Source organism: Pteropus medius, unplaced genomic scaffold, assembly GCF_902729225.1.
Source record: "Pteropus medius unplaced genomic scaffold, Ma_sr-lr_union100, whole genome shotgun sequence".
Classification (NCBI taxonomy): domain Eukaryota; kingdom Metazoa; phylum Chordata; class Mammalia; order Chiroptera; family Pteropodidae; genus Pteropus; species Pteropus medius.
The window spans coordinates 981633-1003583 of NW_024352004.1; the positions used below are offsets into that span (position 1 = coordinate 981633).

At 38.5% G+C, this 21951-nt stretch overlaps 1 protein-coding gene across 7 annotated transcripts in view; it reads right to left on the reverse strand.

The window, feature by feature from the left end:
• GJC1 (gap junction protein gamma 1) overlaps nucleotides 1–16166 on the reverse strand; it is a 30467-nt gene extending 14301 nt beyond the window's left edge. For 2 of the 7 annotated variants that reach the window (XM_039846742.1, XM_039846739.1), the window contains exons 1-2: nucleotides 14909–15031; nucleotides 7564–7686 (exon numbers count right to left, since the gene is read on the reverse strand). The gene's annotated coding sequence lies outside the window, so the exon portion shown is untranslated. Of the gene's footprint in view, nucleotides 1–1808; nucleotides 2859–7563; nucleotides 7687–14908; nucleotides 15032–15360; nucleotides 15504–15920 lie in introns of those variants that run through there. The other 5 variants (XM_039846743.1, XM_039846745.1, XM_039846738.1 and 2 more) reach the window with 5 other exon arrangements.
• Nucleotides 16167–21951: the final 5785 nt, after the last annotated feature.

Here is a 21951-nt window from a genome sequence, read left to right on the forward strand (position 1 = left end):
TGGGGGAAATGGGAAGTGATTATATACAGGGTATCTTTTTGGGATGATAAAAATGTTCTAGTATTAGACAGTGGTGATGGTTACACAACCTTGTGAATATACCAAATACCACTGAACTGTACACTTTAAAAGAATGAATTTTAAGGCATGTGAATTATAGCTCAATAATAAACTACTTCAAGATACAAGTCTTCTCCTACCACACGGCAAAAATCCAAAAGCTGGGGAGGCTGTGGAGAAACACATTCTCATACATTGCTGGTTGGAGTGGTATAAACCCTGGTGGCAATTTGGCAATAACTTACAAAATTACAAACGCATCTTCTATTTTTTGACCCAGTAATCTCACTTTTGGGAATAATCACACTATAGCACTGTTTCTATAAACAACTCAAATGTCCACTGTCATGGGAACAGTTAAATGCACTACAGTCTATTTATACAACAGAATACCATGTGGCTGTAAAAAAATGAGGAATGTTCTCCTTAGTATAGAAAGATATCCGAGACATTTAATTAGTGAAAATAGCAAGGTATATAACTGTATATAGTATGTGCCTTTTACATAAGGAGAAAAAAAAAACTGTGTTTTTGCTTATACTTCTATAAAGAAACACAAGATATTTAAAAAAATTAATGAAAGTGGGGGAGGAGACTAAGAAAGATGGGGTAGGATCAAGAATTTTGATTATATCTTTTTATAGTTTTGTTTTTTGACCCAAATGAATATACTGTCTTTTTAAAGAAAATATCCCTAAAGACATTCCATGCCCTAATAAAGTCTGCTTGATAGCTGTAAAAAATCCTTTTGTAAACTTTTAAAATATAACTTAAATACCTTTCAAAATTTAAGAGTTTTATAAAAACTGTGCATCTTAGCTTGTTTTACTTCAAAAATTTAAAACATATTTATATCAACTTACACTATACCCTATCACATATGTATTTGCTGTTTCCCTCCATTAAACCCGCTTCCTTCGCAGAGCCTCCCCGTTTGCTCCCTCACTTCATTTACACTGCTCTTCAGGTGTCACCTCCCATAGTACTAGCCTTCCCTGACCCCCTACCTACAATAATGTCCATCACGCTCTATACTCTTGGACTCGGCGTTTTTCCTTAAGAGCACTTACTTAACATTACCTAACACGTTTTTTATTTGTTAATGTCTTCATTATCTGTCATCTCAACAGAATTTAAGCAAGGAATTTTTTCTTGTATCCCTGGCACTTAGAACAAGTATTCACTGAGTGATTTAATAAATTTAAATCTCTGCTCATTGACTTTTTCTACTTTAATCCATCTTTCCACTACTTCCTGCCTGGAAAAACTTTCATCCTTCAAAATGTAGCTCAAAGGGCACCACCTCAAGTTTCCTCGACCTCTTCAATCTCCTCCCCAGAAAGACCGTAACAATTTTTCATTCCACCAGTATCAGAACTTCCTCTATCAAATCAAGGTTAGTGGTTGGCTTCTTCTGCTGGAATATGAGTTCCTTGAGGGAAAAATCCATGTTTTCTTTTTTTTTTTTTAATTCTCTGAGTCCCTAGCACCTTGTATGCTACCCAGGACACAGAAAGCACTCAGTGAATGTGTGGCATATTAAATAGAAGATCTGAATGCATTTGTAAGAAGTAGGAAATATAAAATGTGTTCACTAATACAATCATACTTCAGGACAGAATGAGTGTTATAAAATTAGAAAATGTGAAAATACTCGGAGAAGGGAAAGAGACTAACTCCTATGAATTAAAAAGTATAAGTTGTCAATCATATCTCCATAAAGCTGGGGTAAAAAAGTATAAGCTTACTGCAGAAGACAAGTGGATCTCTGAAGGATGGGTATGGTTTCACCAGGCAGAGGTGGGGTGGAAGGAGAGGCAAGGCAGATGGAGAAAATGGTGTGAGGGAAAAGGTGCACAAGGAGGCTCTTAGACGGGAGCATGACGGAGGATGTTTGGGAAGCAGATGCAGAGAAGGCTGGACGGGGAAGTCAAAACCCAGTCTGTAGAGAGCTTTAGCACAGCATGGAACCTGAAATTAAAGCATGTAAAAGTAATGATGAGTATATGGTCCTCAAAAGTGGTCCACAGACCACCTCCATCAGAATTATCCAAAGGGCATGTTGAAAATGCCGATTCCCAAGTCTTACTTACCCAACTCCTACTCCCAGGACTACCGAATCAGAATTTAACCCACCTATGGTTAGGTATTTCAGTTTTACAGTGGTTTGCTATTATACTTACAACTTTGTACATACCCCTAATTATAGATTTAGGAAATTTTTCTAAAAGAATTGCTAGGTCAACAGTTCTATGAACTGTGAAAAAAATTTTTGTGTGTTAAGGAAAGGTCAACATCTTTGCCATTCTCTCCAAAAATTCTAAAGTTGATATGCATTACCAAATTACCCCTCCAAAAAGCTGTTAACTATTTATATTTCCACTATCAAAGTATGAATATGCTGGTTTCCTCACTCCCTCACTAATGATTTTAATACATATATTTTTAAAAAGTCTGGGTTAATCTGAGTTTAAACTATAAGAAGTTTTAGGCCGTCACGAATTACTAGGGACGTGCAAATAAAAGCACACTATTATGAAAGAAGGGAAAAGGAGAGAAGTAGGGAGAGATGAGAAAGGGGGAAGAAAGGAAGGAAGGAAAAGAGAGAGAGCAAGAGAGTGAACGCGAGCAAGCAAGCTGCCAAAGCTATAGAAAAACTGGAAGCCTTGTGCACTGCTGGTGGGAATGTAAAATGGTACAGCTGCTGTAGAAAACTGTATGGGTATGGTTTCCTCAAAATATTAAATAGAGAATTAGTATATGATTCTACTTCTGTACCCAAAAGAAACAAAAGCAGGGAGGCCAACATATATTTGTACACCCATGTTCATAGCAGCATTATTCACAATAGTCAAAAGGCGGAAGCAATCCAAATATCTACTGACAGATGAACAAATAAACAAAATACAATATACACAATGGAATATTATTCAGCCTCATAAGGAAGAAAAGTCTAACATGCTACAACATGGATGAATCTTGAAGACATTATGCTAAGTGAAAGAAATCAGTAAAAAAAGGACAAATATATGGTTCTACTTATATGGCGCTGGGAGGAATGGGGAGTTAGTGTTTCATGGCTACAGTTTCAGTTAAGAATATAAAAAAGTTCTGGAGATGGATGGTGGTGATGGTTGTACAACAATGTAAATGTACTTAATACCACAGAACTAAACACTTAAAAATGGTAAAAATAAATTTTGTAATGTATATTTTACCATAATAAAAAGTAAAAAAAAGTTTTAGACCAAAATTCATTCATGCTATTAGTATTTACCTACCATCAAGAAGCTTGCAATCCAGCAGTTTATAGGAAATTTAGAAACACTTTCTAAAAACTACAGCTGTATTCAAGAGATATTTAATGTAGTTACACATGCTATGCAACAGAAGATAACAAATCATCTGTTAAAGTTTAAACATTTTATAAAGCAATGATTCTACGGTGAAATGCTTGACTTTACAGTTTATTTGATTCATTTTTTCCATTACAATCTCTATTATAATCTTGAGCACAAAAACAGTTAATCTAAAAATATCGCTTTCATATATATCTTTGGGAAAATCTCTCTAATAGACTCATGTAAAAAAAAGCTCCCAAGGGTTTCAGATCAGCAATGAAAAAAAACCATAACGGTTCCCTGTCAATGTTTAATGCTCACTAAGCTATAATAATCAAGAAATTAAAAACTATTAAATAAGTAGTGCTATACTAAATGTTTTGCAAATGCAACAATCAAGTCCAAATGGATCAGAGCCAAGTTTTAACTTCCTTCTAATTAAAAATAACAACAAACCTAAAACCTACAATAGATAGACCATATTTTATAATCTTAATTTCTTTTCTAAATGAAAATCCAGGATGAATTAAAATTAATATTCTAAAAAAGTGACTTCTAACCTTGAATTTTGTGAAACTGAGACAGAGCAAGCACTGAACTAGGAGCCAAAAGATTCTAACAGGTACTTCGGGAATAAGTATTTCCATTTTTTCATGTGTGAAATATGTGGAGAATGTCAGATTAAACGATTTCTAAGGTCCCTTCTATTAACATTTGATAAAAATTACTCCATTTCAAACGACATCATGTAGGCAACTTCCTCTTCCATCTATATTAAAAGTGGCATTAAACTAAACAAAAAAGAAAATTACTCCAGAAAAATTCATAAAACCAACAAATTATGCAGAAAGAAGTGAAATAATGACAGTGAAATTAAACAATAGTAAGATGTCAAATTTTCAAGAAGGCACTTCCCAGTCATCAAAGAAAATCTGTGGTTGGACTAAAAAGTCTCAGTATTGACTCACCATGATTCTAAAGTATTAACTATCTGGGCATCCCAAATCATGAGCTTAGCAATCTAAGAATGGTGCTAGTGACTCACACTCCTGAATGAGACTGCTTTATGCGCAGAGACAATGAATCAATTAAAGGGTTTACAATGAAGTTTTGTTTAACTGGAACATTTTAAGTGGAAGTTAATTCTGCATGAGCGATAATAGATGTTTAATAACTAGCTAGTGACAATTTCTAAAAAAAAAAAAAAAGCATTATGGCAGCTAACTAGCAAACAGTAATTTATGTATTACAAACATGAAAACAACTTGTTTTTCAAAAGAGCTCTTGGTCACAAAAAATATTTGAGAAACACAAAATGTAATTTATTGTGAAGCAAATTATAATACCTAATAGAAAGAAAGTAGCTTGAAATCTTGGCTCTATTAACAAACAAGGAAACAGAATACACCATTGTGGGGTGAAGTGTCAATCTGTGCTGGCAAAAAGCCATTCTATTTGAAAGAACCTTTAAGGAACCAGCTGGAGAAATATGGAAAACCTGAAATAATGCATTCATTCAAAATGGATCGTAAGTGGTACTGTCTTCATGTAAAAAGGGACAGTACTGGCACACTTGTCCAAAATAGCCTAAACTTAGGTCTCATCAACTGTGTGAACAATGATCCATCTAGAAAAACAAACATATCTAAGACAAAATGAAAACAGATGTATAATAATTCCAATATGACCAGGGTCACAATACAAAATTTGCAAAAAACACTGTCATACACTGATGACAAGGGTGGTCTGGTACAATCTTTCTGGAAGGCACTGCGGTGATAGTTATCAGGAACTTCAGAATGTTTATGACCTCTCATCGATAATTCCATATCTAATAACTTATCCTAACTAAATGCCCAATAAAAGAACTTTATATGATTTGTGATCTAACCTGTTAATGAAATACTGTATGACCATTATAAATCTTGTTTTAGAACAGAGATCACAAAATGCAAATGTCTAAAATTATATAGAGACGAAAAGTAGATGAGTTGTTGCCTAGGGATGGGGGAGAGGATAGGAAGTGACTGCTAATAGGTATTAAGTCTCTTTTTAAGGGAATGGAAATATTCTAAAATTAGATTGTGGTGACAGCTACACAACTCTGTAGCTAGACTAAAAACACTGAATTGTATAAACAGGTGAACTCTATGGCAGTGGTCCCCAACCTTTTTGGCACCAGGGACCGGTGTTCCTATGAGAATCTAATGCCTGATGATCTCTGGAGCTAAGTCGGTGATGCTACAAGTGCTGGAGAGTGGCTGCAAATATAGATGAAGCTTCACTTGCCCACTGCTCACCTCCTGCTATGTAGCTCAGTTCCTAACAGGCTATGGACTGGTACCAGTTTGCGGCCTGGGCCAGTTGGGGACTCCTGCTCTGTAGTGTGTGAATTATTTTTTATATGTCTAGATACCAGTGAGGTGATACAAGTAACCAAAACAGGAAAATGGGGCCTGGAGAACACATGCACCAACTAAAGGGGGTCTGTCTGCTGCTTACTAGCTACAGCTGTGGGTGTTACCAAACTTAATGTTAAATCTTTCAAAAGAAGTCTCATCTGGATTTTTATGTGAAGTCTGATTTTTTTATAAATTTTTTATCAAAGTCTAAAATACCTACAGAAAGGTGCACAAATGTTAACTGTACAGCTCAATGAATTTTCACAAACTGAACACATCCATTTAACTAAATTTATACATACATAAAACTTGATTTTAGTACAGCACTAAAATCAAGAACAAAGCACGACCAGCTACCCATAGCCAGAGTCATGCCCCTTCATATCCAAGAGAAACCACCATCCTTACCTCTAAGAGCATAGATTAGTTTAGCCCAAGGCCAGCTTTGGCACTATTGACATTTTGGGTAATGCTTTGTTGTGGGAGACTGTCCTGCATTGTAGGATGTTCTGCATCCAGTCTCTTCCAGTTCTGACAACCAAAGATGTCTCCAGTCATTGCTAAATGGTGTCTTATGTAGCAGAATCATACCACAGAGACCCACTGGTTTAACCTCTTCTTGAACTTTATATAAATGGAATTATATAGAATAAATTCTCTTATATTGGAATCATAAAGAATATACTCTTTTGTGTCTGAGTTCTTTTGTTCAACATCTGTTAGTTCTAGTTTTATTTTCTTTACTTTATTAAATTGCCATTCTGTGAGTATATCACAATTTATCCATTTACTGCTGATTGGTATTTGAGCAGTTTCCAGTTTGGGGCTATTATGAATAATGCTACTATGAACATTCCACATCTTCTGGAGAACATGTGTGTGTTTCTATTGCATACCTAGCAGAATTGCTAGGCATAGGGTACGTATATGTCAGTTTTAGTAGATTAGTATTTTTCTGAAGGAGGTTGTATCAACTTACCTTCCTGTCTTTTTTTTCATGCTGACAACTAATAGGAAAAACATTTAAATAATATTGAGCTAGGTATCATACCAGCTGAATAAAACCTGCCAATTTATGACCTGTTTTAAAAAATAGTTCATTATGTGGGAAAATGCTCCTATGTAGAAAAGAAACAAAAACAAGCAAATGAAAAACTCCCAATAAAATAACATTAACAGGGCTTATGGATAATTTGCTTTTCAGTATTTTCTACAATAAACATGTAATAATGGAGTTGGCAAAGCTTTACTATGCAGCAAAAGTCCCAAGAGAAATTTAAAAATACGCCAGGGTACAAATTTCATAATATTTACATAAATTCATAAAGACCTACTTAAATAATGGATATACCACAAAAAAAAAATGTTAACATCTCATAGAACCTTTGGTACAGTTATTACACGTCCTTGAATAAGAGAGTCCAAGACGGAACTTATATAAAATTCCACTCCAGATTAAAATATAGGATGGTGAGTCTAGAGAATAATTCTTAATTTGTCAGGGTATATCAAGGATAATGAAGTAGAACTCTGATATGATGTCTTATGTAGCAGCTTGGTATCATAATGATGCTCTTTTCATTTTAGACTCATTATAAAATGGTCAAAAAGCAGCAAAGAAAATTAACATATCCAATATTTCCTTGAAATACATAATTTTTGTCATTGCTACCTGCTGGCTATTTTGTCTGATACTGAGTATTCAGAAGGAGTTACCTTTATTTGAAAAACTGATTATTAAACAGTCGCCAAAAACTTACCATTCTCCATTACAAGTGAGTTCTATTAAGTGTTTATACTTGACATGTGAAAATATGACAAAATTCATACATCCTGTCCTAATCACGCCACTTCATTTTCTCTCCTCCATATCAAGGATTCTTCTGTTGGGATAAGAATATGCCCATGAGATTCAGTACAGATCCAAAAGATATATCTCCCAAAACACTAAATATTAATATATTACCCTAGATGGATTTTTTTAAAACCAAAATTATCTGTTATTTTAAGGCTTTGAAGATTAGCTAAACTGGAATCTAAGACCACTATTTTGAGCACTGATCTCATCTCCATTTTCCTCTCTCAAGAAACTACGTTGATATGTATGTAATTTCAAACCAATGAAGGCAAAAAACCAGTTTTCTCAGGCAAAATAAAAAGCAGTAGGAAAGAAAGCATCTATTAAGAGCATTCTATCTGGGGTTCAAAATGCTACAGTTGCTTAAAATTTCCCATTAAACTAGTAACCATAATTAACTGGTAATCAAAATAAATCAATAGAGTGCTTTGCAAGCTATGTATATAATTTTCCTCCTAGGACATACTTCAAATCATAAACATATTTTTCCATCCTTCTTTCTTTTCCAAGCTCAAGTATAACAGAATACACAATCCAGTAAAAGAACTGAGACTCTCCCCCAATTCCTAATAATTTTTTCCAAACTTAAAAGAAAGCTTTCCTTTTCAAGTGAATCTAAGAAGTACACATCTGCTTGAACTGCCCCACCTATAATACAAAGCTTTCATGATGAATAACATGAGAATCTACTACAGAATTGGAATGTGAAGTCAAAGTTAACTATTTGATTTAGTCACACAATCACCAAATTCCCTTTCAGAAAGTACTACCTTGCTTCTCTCAATAAAGCATTTTCTATACAAATCTAGATGGCTTAGTCAATCAAGTCTTTTAAAAAGATCCCAAGAACTAACATTTCTGATATTATAAGTTTAAAAATCACTATCTTAAGAAAAAAATCCAAACATCTTTATTATCCAAATCTTCCACAAATACACTTAGTTTCATAGGTTCACACGCTATTAGTTGTCAAAGAAACCGAGATGGGCTAGGCTAGTAGTGCCCAACTTTTAGAGTCTGAAGTCCTTTATATAAATCACAAGATTTCTCTGGAGCCTTATATAATAGTGGTTATATGTTTATTATCTATCTTTGGAGAAAACACATAAAGATACAACTACTATAAATTGGTAAAGTTTTAAAATAAATCTGTAGTTTATCATATCACCTACATACACATTTGAAAAGGTTACACATATTAGTAAGACATTACTTATACAGTTTGCAGATAAACTTCCATGGATTCTAAAGTTATCTTTCTTCAGTGACCCACGGTTTGATACCACGGTATGAGATTAATATCCTTATTTTACTGAAGAGGATGTCAAAGATCATGATGACTTGCATAAGATCACACAACTGATTAGCTGTAAAGCTTACAATACGACTCAAGACTTAATGATCTTTTTGCTATACTATGTGGGTTTAGTGTTAAAGACCATGCAGAAAGTCACTGAAAAAGTTGAAAGCAACAGACAAGCAACATAAATATAACTGAAGAAAAAATCCCATGTAAAACAGCAACAAACAGATAAAATACTCAGGAATAAGCCTAACAAGAAACGCACAGGATTTAAATGACAAACACTTGAAAATACTACCAAGGAACACACAAGACTTAAATGCTTAAAATGCTTTAAAGACTTAAAGCATTCCATGTTCTTGGATACAAAAGCCATTATAAGATGTCAGTTTTCCCTAAATTAGTCTAAAATGTAATGCAATCTTGATTTCTAAAAATGCCAATAGAATTTCTTTGGAAGTAGAAAACTGATTCTAAATTCAATGTGAAAAAATAAATAGAATGAATGGAAAATGTCTGAAAGAGTAACGAGGGTATACGAACTCCTCTACATATGTACCATAAAGCTATAATTTTCAAAGGTGGAACTGGCAAAAAAGATTAACAGATTGATGGAATAGAATAGAAAGTCTGGAAGATCCAAATACACATGGGAATCTAATGTATGAAAAAGATGGCACTGCAAACCAACAGAAAAAATATGGAATATTCAACGAATGATATTGAACTACTTTGAGTAGCCATCTGGAAAAAATTAAAAATAAAGCTAGATCTTTAAAATTCCAAATGGATCAAAGATTTAAAATTAAAAACAAAACCTAAAAAGTTAGAAGAAATATGGATATTTTTCTGGACAGCTAACATAATTTCTGAAAAGCAAAAAAATACTGTAGACGACTCAAAAGATATACTAAATGCTTAAAACAATTTGCAATTCTTAGAATAAAAGGCTAATTTTTCTAACACCGACAGATCAATAATAAAGACCACTCAATAGAAAAATGTGCAATGGAGATGGAGACAGTTCTCAGAAAAAGAAACAGAAACGATTTTTAATATAAAAAGACATTCAATATCATTTGTAATTAAAGATTTACAAATTAAAACTGCACCAATATAATATTTTCATTTATCCAATTAGAAAGGATTAAAAAATTGATACCAGCCACTAACAAGGAAGGTGTGTAGAAAAGAGACGTTCTTTGTTCTTTACTGGAAGTGGTGGGGTAAACTGGTATAGCTTCAATGAGACAATGTGGGATTGTCTATCAAAATTGAAAATGTGCCTTTCTTTTGACCTGGCAATTTCAATTCTCAATATTTACCTAACAAATATACTCAGACATATAAAATAATGTACAAGAACAGTCACTGCAGCATTGTTGATGACAGGCTGGAAACAATTTAAAAGTCTATCAGTAAGGCACTGGGTAAACAAATTATAATACATCTAGTAGTCAAAGAGAAGGAGACAGCTCTATCTGTAACGATATGAAACTAAGATATATTAGTGGAAAATGCAGGCTGTGGAATAGAGTGTATAGCATTCTACCATTTAAGTATATATATGGGGTAAGTACTGAATGTATGGATAGCTCTAGAAGAATTCACACAAAAAAGGTAAACTGTAATTGCTTTGGCAGAAAAAAAAATGAGTGAGCATGAAAAGAGAATAAAGGAAGGCTTACTTTTCACTAGATATCCTTTTATACCTTTAGGAGTTTGTACTACATAATACATGACCTACCCCCAAAAACCAATTTTTAAAAAGTCAACGAAGTGAAATATTCAAGTTCAAAACTGTCAATATCAGTCTTAATGTTTAACTATATAATATATCCAGGTTTGTTGGGAAATTAATTATACTGACACTTGGCCCAACAAATGGGAAGATATTCAAATTAGAACTAGGTATAGTATGTCAAAGAAAATAACCTAATCTTCAATTTCTTTATTCCATTTGATAGCCTGCCTAAGCCTGTATTTATCTTCCTGGGAGGCAAGGTCCCCATTGTGTCCCCATACCATACCACAGGTGATCATTGTATTTTTTGGTCTATTAAAACTACTAAAACTTGAAACTAATTTAAATAAATAAATATATTTAAATTTTAAAAAAAGGAAAAATTTTTTAAAATAAGCTACTAAAGATTGATCAGCCACAGCTATTAGTGAGTTTACATCAGTAAGTATTTACTAAGGACTTAACATTGTATTGGTATATAAGACCAATAATGCAAAAACAAAACAAAACAAAACAAAACCAATAATAAGGCTTCTAGTTAGAACAAAAGCTTTGTCAGAAGTTACTTCAGTACAATCAGCAACTACAAATATGCTGCAGGAACTTAACTCTTGTTTACATCAATTAGCCTATGGTAAAACTGGTATCATTATACTTCATTTCTCCTGAAGTCGTAGATTCCAAAAACCTACCGATGACATTAAGTGAGGACTTGCTGTATATGGCTTGGGAAGTGCACATATATAATAAATGTATAAAGAAATTCAAAAGAATAATAAATTCAAGTTGGCAATGCCTCTGGTAAAGAAGCCTACGACGAAGATGGAAAGGAACATGCAATCAGGCAGGGAAACACAGGCAATTTCAACTGGACTGGTAATGTTTTATTTCTTAAGCTGCAAGGTGGAATACAAATATTTATTGAAGTATTATTACTTCTGCTGTCTTAAATATCTCATATTACTTTTTAAAAAAATTTTACAAGAGTGAAAAATCATTTAGAATCGACTATAATAGACTTAGGAAAAGGTGGCCTCAACTAGGATGGGGAGACCAGAGGTAGAGAGAAATGGCAAGAGTCTGGCCTCAGTAAGTTGTTGACAGAGCCACCTAATAAAACAGGATAGGTACAGTGAAGAAGGTCTAGGTTTGGTACCAAAAACAAGAGCTCAATCAGGAAAGCTCAATTCAAAGTACCTCTGAGTATGTAAGTGGAGAAGTTGAACAGATAGCTGGGATCAGAAAAAGGGTCTGAACCACAGATAAAAATTTGAGAGTATTCAAAATATATATGGTAACTGAAGCCACAGAATAGGTAGATTAGCGTGAGAAGGGAGGAAACCTAAGAACCAAGACTTGAGAAAGACCACCAATTAAAGGTCAGGTAGAAGAGGAGGGTGGAAAAAAGCCTGAAGAGCCAGAGAGCAAGGAGGGAAAATCAGAATCCAAGAGAAGAGTGTATTTCAGGAAGGAAATTTTGAATCCAAATAAACAAACACCTATTCTGGATGGGCAATTAGGAAATCAAGGTCCAAGAATGACTCAAAGGGAATTCCCTAAAAATTGACAGAGTCCAGATCCACTTTACTCTGAACATTCCCAAAAGTAATGTTATAATTCAGTTAAGTATTGTCAAAACTGATAAACCCTAAAAAATGTAGATTAAAAAATCTTTTTAAGACTTGAATATAGTTTAGAGATTAGAGGATAAGAACAAGGGTGTGTGAAATTCATTCCATTTCTGTAGAGACAAACATCAAAACTAACTCCGAAATCCCATACATTTCTTCTGTTTCAAAGATTTTAGAAAATTTCCAGATTGCTAAACCTTTTTAACATATTAAACTATAAGCATTTTGAAAGCAAAAATCACATGGGATTCATCTTCGAATCATCAGCATCTAGTTCAGTGCCTAACATAAGTACTTAACTGAAAAAGAAAAAAAAAGGTTCACTGAATGAAATGGGTGGGCACCAGAACACTTCTGTCCAAATTAAGCTGGTGCTACAGCAGTATAGCCTCAAAGAACAACTTTTAAATGAGGGCTCTACTCATTCTACAGAAAACTTCATTTCTTTAGAAATAGAAGGTATCTGCAAAGAGATCTCATCCTTGTGTTAGGGGAAAAATCCCTTTGGGCAACACATTCCATGAGTCTGAATGATAAATCCAAGTGATGTCTGCCACTACAGTGTTTTCAAAACATAAGGATGTACTCCAGTATGCTAGCCAGTACACTGACTAGCCGTTATTCCTGAGAATTGTAGAAAATGGCAATGCTATTTAACAGAGTAACAGACTAGATCTTTACTTCTACACAAACTCTTCAGTTATAGCGGTATGTTTGAAAAACATTTGCTGGCACTTGGGTGATATTAACAGTTTGGACCTGTTTTTTATATCTAAGGTTCAGGTTAATGACATCGGCTAAAATCTGTCTTCTCACACGTATTCTCAAAAGAATGGTCCACAAAAGCAAAAAAAGTAATCCCGTCCTTTCTTTGCCTAAATTTTTACCTGATATTTTGGATAGGAGTCACCCATGGTTCTATGCTACAAAAGCACAAGCTCAGAAATCAGTAATTACATCCCCAGTTGCAATTAGCCATCCGGATTAATAAATACTAATAAAAGGAACGTATCTCATTTATTTTGAACAAACTTCAAATAAAAAAAAAGCCTTTTGGAATTTATCACTGTGCACTGACTTATGCATGGAACAGACTACGTATTTATTAAGAAAGAGAATGATAGTCTAGGTTTTAACTATATATTTTGTATATTAGGATCCCAATTACTGAATTGATAGGTGAGCCTGGAGCTGGGGGGATAGGGGAATGGGCTAATCAGAGACAGACCACGTATCCCTTCCCTTTGGCTGATTTATACAAATATGAAATAAGAAAAATAATTATTAAGGGGTTAACAGCATTTATAAATAAGATTGCTATGTTCAAGATATAACAATATCTTGAAGTTCAAGCTGACTTCTTAAAGCACTCTGAAAAGCACTGACTTGTGGAAAGGATGTTTGAAATGCTTTGGAAAAGTGTACAGCTGTTTAGACAAATAGTAAGTAATATTAAACCATTACAGGTCAGGATAAACAATGAAAGGAAGAACTTCCATATATTCTATGTATTCTCTTGAAAATGCCCTTTGCCTACAACACTCTGCTCACGAAGATCTAGCGACCAGACTGATTTGTTTCCAAGCTTTTTACCTTTTACCCAGAAGTTATTTCAAGTTTCTTTAATTCTGCCATTACATAGTACTTAAGAAATCCGAAGCAACTACAACATACACCTCCAAATTCCGAAAAATAAAACCAAAAGCCCCAGCAAACGTAACCACAATTCGCAATATTTTTAGCCGGGAGTTCTGTAATTAAGTTTATTTTTCTTCATTCTTATTCTGAAATAGTAATACCTAAGCCCTCTTTAGGCGGTAAAATATTTGACCCCAAAATTGCATTATTAATCCCTTTTTCAACAGATATTAATGTATCCGAAATGTGCTGTTCTCCGTTAATCGGAGAATTAAAATAAAATCCTTCATTTGTAGTTAATTTTTATAGCGCTTTCTTCCACACCTACTCACTTGAACGTATACACAAGACGAACATATGACAACTTTAGACTTATCAGGAATACAAGATAACGCTTACTAGAATTCATTCTTACTTGATTTACTCGATTACACAAGTTTATATTGATGCTAACAAAGTGTGAGCATAAAGAAATCTGTACCATAGCCACTTCTCAATGAACAAAAATTCCTAACAAATGATAAAACCAAACTCGCCCATTTCGCAAAGAAAGAGAAATCTCAATCTCAGAAACAATCGCAAAACAGGGAGGAAAAAAAATCCTAAACCACACATTCACGTAAATCTTTTTCAACTCGAAGCTCCAAATGTTGCGGCCAACCACACAACTGCCCACAATCACAGAGTTAGCGCCTTCTCTTAATTTTGAATCTGGAGACGGAAGGGAAACAAAACAAAACAAAACAAAAACAGCCCTCCAAAGTTTCTGGAAGTGGGAAATCATCTGAAGTTAAGAAAACGTGTTAATCAAGAGGCAACCAACTACCCCGCTTCCCCCCTTCCAGCAGCCCCCGCCCTGAACTTTCGCTAAAATATTCGCGGGAGGCAGGAGTCTCGGCGCCCAGATGCTGGAGGAAAGAGTCCAACGAACCCGCGCTGCGGGGAGCGATGTCAGGGGCCGGGCGTCGGAGACAAAGACCAGCCCGCGGAGCGCCCGGCGCGGCCCTGCGCCCCTAACCGCCCGGCGGAGTTGCGAGCACTGCCGGAGCGCCGGCGAAGTGCGCGCCCAGGGTCCCCGGGTTCCCCGCCCGCCGCCGCGGCCCGGGCCCACCCCTCAGCCGTTTCCCTCCCAATTTGAGAACCGCGCGCTTGGGGACAAAGCAGGAGGGGCGCGCCGGGGGAGGCGGCGGGCCGCTAGCGGCGACGCCCCTCCGGGGGAGGCGGGAACCCCTCGGCGGCGCCCCGTCCCTCCCTCCGACCCCTGTCTTCCCCCGGCCCCTGTCCTCCGCGGCCCCTCTCCCGCCTCCCCACAAGTTCTCCCGTCCCCCCCGGGGCTCGCCCCTTGCCCGCCTCCCTTCGCCCAGCCCTGCGGCTGCCCCTCACCGGGCGGCAGGGTCCCCCGGAGCCGCCTCCTCCGCCGGGCCTCGGCCCGTCCCGCCGGCCGCCGCCTCATGTGCCCCGCGTCGCCATCGCCTCCACCCTCGCCTCTTCTCCTCCTCCTCTTTCGCCACCGCCACCGCCGCCGCCGCCGCCGCCTTCGCCTCAGTCTCCAGCCGAGGCCGAAGCCGCTCCCGCCGCCGCCGCCGGGGAGGCGCCTGCGCACTACGCGCCGTGATGGGGGCGGGGGCGTCCCGCCGCGGCCTGGGAGCTGGGGGCGCGCGGCAAGAGGTGCCGGGGTGGGAGGGGGCGTCCCGGGACGCGCGGGCGGCGGCGAGAGCCTCCAACTTTCCTCGGTCGGGGCTGCGCGCGCTCCCGGGCGGTCCCGGACGCAGCGGAGGCGCGGCGCGTGTAAGACCCACCCGCATGGAGTCTGGAGCCGGAGTGGACGCAGACTTCTCTGGGACAATTCATTCCCCCAGTTTGATTCCCGAGACTGGAGTGCCCCGCCTGCAGGGCCTCACTTGGAGCAGGCGACTAACGGCATCGTGAGGACACGCCCTTACCTGGGTATCCTGGGTGGGTCTCTGTGCGCACGGGCAAAAGGCCTTGGTCAGGTGTAACCGGGATGCTGATGCGTCTAAGTTCTGCTCTGCAATTTAATTACTCGAGGATCCTACGAGCCTTCCGTCGGCTAACCATTCTGGCTCCTTTGGTGACTTTTCGTGGTATTTCTAGATACATTTGAAGTCCTGGACTTTCCTGATTAGCAAGACCCTAATACCCTAATAGGCCATTTCCTCTGAACCCTTTGCATTTCCGGCAACCTAAACACTTCTTAAAAATTTGTATGCATAAGAATCTCCAGTCTTAAACTGCCTGGTGGAAATCAAAATTCCTCAAATACTTGAAGTTGAGTGAGTGCACCACAACGGAAGACGTAGTAAGGAGAAAGCACTTGACTTTATGTAGTGTTCGACTACTCCCATACTCCTGAATTATCTCATTTGACCAGCACTATACAAAAGAATAGGCTTTTATTTTACCCTTGTGACCAGAGAGGGAATTAAGTTCTAACAAATGACCTGTAGTAAGTCACCACTTACTACAGGTCACCTCCCACCCCGACCCCGAGAGCCAGGTCCTAAGGGCTAGTCCAGAGGTGGAAAATGAGGGCTGGGCATCTGACCCACTGATAAAGTTTTGTTTGGCCAGCATAATGCTTTCCACAAATATGAATTGCTAGTTTTTAAAATCCAGATTTCTGGCTTCTCACCAAAATGTCAAATAGTCTGCTCACTTTGAGCCTCTATTTTCAAGTGGCAGCTACTTCTGAGTAACATCTGTTTATCCAGGGCAGCAGGCACTGTCCCCACTCAGCTGCTTGGCCTGTGTATTTAAGTTCTCTTCCCCCTGTACTTGCCATGCCACAGTGCCCCATCCCACATTATCACATTGCCTCTGTACAAATGTATTTTAAATGACAGACAACTGTAAATTTATGAAAATATGAATAAAGAACATAGCTAAAATAACGTGACATCATTGTACATGCTTATTGAAATATTAAACCTCTCACATATTGCTGCAGCAAGTGTATATTGGTACAAATCACTTTGGAAAATGCAGTATCTACTAAAGCTTAGCCTATTCATACACTATGACTGCGATTCCATGGGAATTCCACAGAAATGTGTACAAATATTCACCAGAATACTTGTTCTCAGAATTACTAGCACTATTTGTAGTAGCCAAAAAACTGGAAACTACCCAATATATCCATCAACCGTAGAAAGGATAAATTGTGTTAGAGTCACACAATTAGGTACATTAGGCAGCCATGAGAATGAACTATCTACAATTACACATAATAATACAGATAAATCTCACAAAACTGTCCATTTATATAAAGTTCAAAACCAGGTAAAACTAATCTGTGCTGTTAGAAGTAAGGGCAGTGGTTACCCTGAGGGAAGGATAGTTACTGGGAAGGGAGCATGAGAGATTGTCTTGGGGGCTGGTCCGGTTCTGTTCTTAATCTTGTTGCTAAATACACAGGTGTGTTCAGTTGCCACATCCGAGCTTTACACTTTTGTGTGGCGTATTAGGACGTCAATAAAAAAACATTAAAATGGTGTTAAAACATTTGATTACATATGTATATATTTTCTATAAGTAATACATAAGCAAATATGTATTTTATATTATATATAAATAATATAATCAAAGTTCATTAAATAGTATCAGGTACTATTTTCTTATAAACTCATAGATCAACCTGATGGGGAAGGTTTCCCATCTTTTAGTGTTGCCCGTTCTTCATGGAGATAGGGAACAATACGATTTCTATATCTCTTACCTTACTACTGAAGGGGTTCAGAACAAGCCTCCCCAAGATATGCCACTTTGGCATGTGAATTGTTTTGAGCTGAAAGCAATTGAGATCCTGTAGGCTCATGAGAAACTTTTACCTCTCCCTTAAAGAATTTAAATTAGGGGCTTTGCCCATAATAAGAGTTATTGGAAATAAATTTTTATGACCTCTCTCTGGGTCAGGGCAAACTTTTAATTACCGAACATCCACTCTTCTTATTGCCCTACAAATGACCTTTCCCCTGCCTTACCTCATTCTTAGCTGTGAATGCCACATATACCTTATTTTCCCTTTCTGTCTCTAAACCTCTCCTGTATGTGGGGTTTCTGACTCTCATGAATGTGGGGTTCTCATATGTGTTACGTAATTAAATTTGGTCATTTTGTTAATCTGTCTCATGTCTGTTAGATTATTTGACCAGCTGAAGAAACCTAGAAGGTAGAGGAGTTTCTTCCTCCCCCGTACCATACCAAACCTGCAGTCCTGTCTTCTGGTAGAGGAACCTGTTAAAGATGGAAATAATGAGACATAAGGAAGCTACGTTGTTTTACCTGCTGATAGTTAAAAAACCAGAAATATGACCGAAGGCTCTTGTCTTCTAGTCAGGACTCTCCTCTATCACCCTGTTGTCTAGTGACATCCTTTAATCTAGTTACTGGGGGAAAACTGAGACTGGAAACCTAAGCCAGAGCATCTCTGGGCCAGGCATTCACCAGGGTCCAGAGCAAACGAGAGTGTCCACTGGAATGTGAGCTCCCCGAAGGCAGGGCCACGGCATCCAACTCAGCTCCTAGAGCAGAGCCCAGCGCGTAGTAGTTGCTTAGCAAGTATATGCAGAGTGAAGGAGTGAATGGAGCCTTGCTGTTCCTAGCACAAAAAGGCTGCTTGAGAGAAGAAAAAGAAAGCCCCAAGTTTCAAATAGGGAAATGAGTCTGGTTTCCAGCCTCTAGCAGGGAGTGGTAGAGCCGGATGCTGTGTGAATATCACTTTTTATTCACATGGGGCCCAGGCAGGAAAAGATCAAAACCCAGTTTGAGAACTTTGAGAGTCACCCTGGGGCTCTGTGGTTTGGGAACTCTAGGGTCAACTGGAAGACTGCAGTGTGTCACTATTTCCATTACACATTTTCCAGGGTCCCTACTTGGCTGGTAAATTCAGAGCAGATTCTTCAGTCTGGGGGATGGGAGCAGAGGCCCAGAGAGGTAGGATTTGAGAAAGCTCCCTGTTGGCAGTCGGGAAGCCGTGGATAAAAAGAATTGTTAAAGATGTAACACAACCTCTTTCCCCATAATCCCCAGCAGTTTCGGTTAACTGTGGGACACATTATACTGCTTTTCCCTGCCACAGGGATGTTGCCTGAAGCAGATTTTTTTTTTTTGGTCAAAATTTTTTTGAATAGGTAATATAAGTAGCATAGAAGGAATAGTAAGATGAGCCGCTTACCAGTGTTTCTCAGAGTCCAGTTAGCAGTTTCTCGTGTAGTAATGCTGGATTTTAAATTAAGGTCAATTTACTTGCAAAGGAGGTGAAGTTTGTGCAGGAGTTGGGGTTGGGGAGAAGGGTATGGAAGATGAGGAGACCTGTAAGGACTTTTGGACACTCCCAGATGCAGTGTGCTGGCCCACGACTCACCCTGCCTTGGCGAGAAACAGTGGAGTAGGTTCACAGTTCTTGAAAGACCGGAAGTCCTGCATTAAGAAGTTCACTCTGCCCAGCTGTTTGCACTCTTGTTTACTTGTATTTCTAAGATGGTGTGAGAATGAGATGATGAAATGTACATGAAGTCACATTACTGTTGTTAATTTTCTATTGTAGTCTATAGTGGTTATCATTATTGGTTGGATAGCTCAGCCATTTACTTGCTGTGTGATCTGGCTAAGTTACTTAACCTCTCTGACCCTTGGTTTTCTCATCTGTAAAATGGAAATAATGAGATCTACCTGTTGGGACTGTCATGAGATTTAAACAAAATATATAAAGTGATCTACCTGTTGGGACTGTCATGAGATTTAAACAAAATATATAAAGCCTAAACCTTATAGGCTCCCAAGATAGTAATCCCTTCCCATAGTGTGCTTTAGAGGAAGCTGTGTATTTGAGTATTCAAAAGCATCCAACACAAGGACCTTAACAAAACATTTTAAATCTCTGATTACCCAATCGTCATGAGACAGGGATCACTACTGGTGTCTTGCGGCTCAGAACTGTTCCCTCACAATACATGATTATATAACATTAGCATCACTACGGTCTTGATTCAGCCTTTTAATTACCATTATCCATACCCTCTGAGAATCTTTTCAAATACTTGAGCAGTCTCCCCAGAAAGATTAGTGGGTACCCAAAGCATTTTTCTAGCTCAGGCTTGTGGCCCTTGGGGCTGTCCTTGGACAAAGGCTGCAAGGTCCTTGGAATCCAGTGCCTGTTTTCAGAAGGAGGGGGTGTTACACCCTTCCCATCTTCTGTTCCTTAGAGAGGCTGCCTCATCCTAGCCACATCATCTAGAAACTTCCACTGCTCCTGCCTGTTCCTGTTACCCCACTCTTTGCCCCTCAAGTCCCTGAGACACTATTATGTGGCCTAATGTTTACTCCCCTGTGATTCCTCTAGCCCTTCAGCCCAGGTCCTTCCCATTCCAATCCCAACCCGAACATCTTGTGCTCCTTGCCAAGTTCATCCCCTCACTCACAGCTCTCCTTAGCTCAAGGCTGACAGCCCTCCCTTCCCCTGTCTGGTCACTCAGCTCCCTTGGGCTATATATAGTACAGCTGTGCTTTAGATTGTGTAGAGCTTCAAGTCCTAGTGCCCATTCCCCTCCTCCAACACAATGGGGAGCCTGACGCTTCAGCCAGAGTAGGGATGGAGGCTGCTGGGGATTGAGGGAAAGCTCAGAAAGAGTGTGCTGCATTGTGACACACAGGTAGCTGTTGGCAAGCACCATCTGTCTCGTCAGGGACTTTCCTCTACAGTGCCCCCACTTTCCACCTCCCGCCAGCGCTTGCCCCCCCCAGCTAGCCATTCCCTGCCACGTGCTCATTCTAGAGGAAGAGGAGCAGGCAGTGTGCAGGGGAATTCTAACAATCATCTTACTTAACCCTTGCAATCATGATCCTATGGGTAGCTGCTATCTCCCTTTTACAGATGACATAAACTCAAAGAGATTGAGCGGCAGAAGACCAAGTATTTATAGCGTGATTGGTCAAACAGCTCACTGACCCCAAGTCTGACTCCAGCCTATACTCTGAATCCACTAAGTCCATCAGCATTATTCATTTAGAGCCCTGTAAATTAGAATTTCTATTAGTGTGACCTGATCTGGAAGAAAAAGGTTTACTAAGCTAATTACTAACGTAAAAATGCTTAAATCAACAGGGTCGGGCCTGGTTAGTACTTGGATAGGAGACCACCTAGGAAGACTGGGTGCTGTAGGCGTTAAAAAAAAAAAAGCTTAAATCAAAATAATTATTAGACTTGGTATATTAACAAAAATGTTATCAAAATTTTATCTTATCGGTTTACTAAAGCAAGACTCTCTAGAAGTCTGTTCCTTAAAGTTTTATTGTGTTCTCAGTTTTTGAAATAAAAAGCAATTTTATTTCTTCTATTTTAAGATTTCCCCTCCACTTTATGGTCATTCTCCAGAATGACTTGACAATCACTACTAGTTCAGAGTAGTGAGAATGGCTAGAAATCTGGACCTTTTTCTGACACTGTGACCTTGGGCAAGATGTTTAACCTAAGCCTCAGTTTTTCATCTGTGAAATGGGAAGAACAGTAATAGTACCTACTTCATAGCTACTGTGAGGATTAAATAATCTACCTAAAGCCATTAGCATAATTTTTGGCTCATAGGTGCTCAGTAAATCATACCAACTATTGTTATTTTCTCATTCCGGGCTGAGATGCTGTGGGAGCATCAACATAATCTCAACAGGCTGAAGTTGAACTTCACTCTCACCGTAGTGTGGCCCTTGTTCTCCAAAGGGCTTAGAGTTGTTCCTGATTCTTGCCCTGTCTCATCTAGACATTTACAACCCCTACCTCTGGACTAGACCATCCATCTCTTGAGAATTCAGGCCGCTATTGAGACCAGGAGAGGCAGCATGAGAGAGTGTGTGAATGACTGGGAGGAGAATTCCCATGGACACTGGGGATATGTGAAGGCCCCAGGGAGTTGCCATGACCCTGGGTCTCTTCCTAGAGCAGTGAGTGCTGGGGAGAGA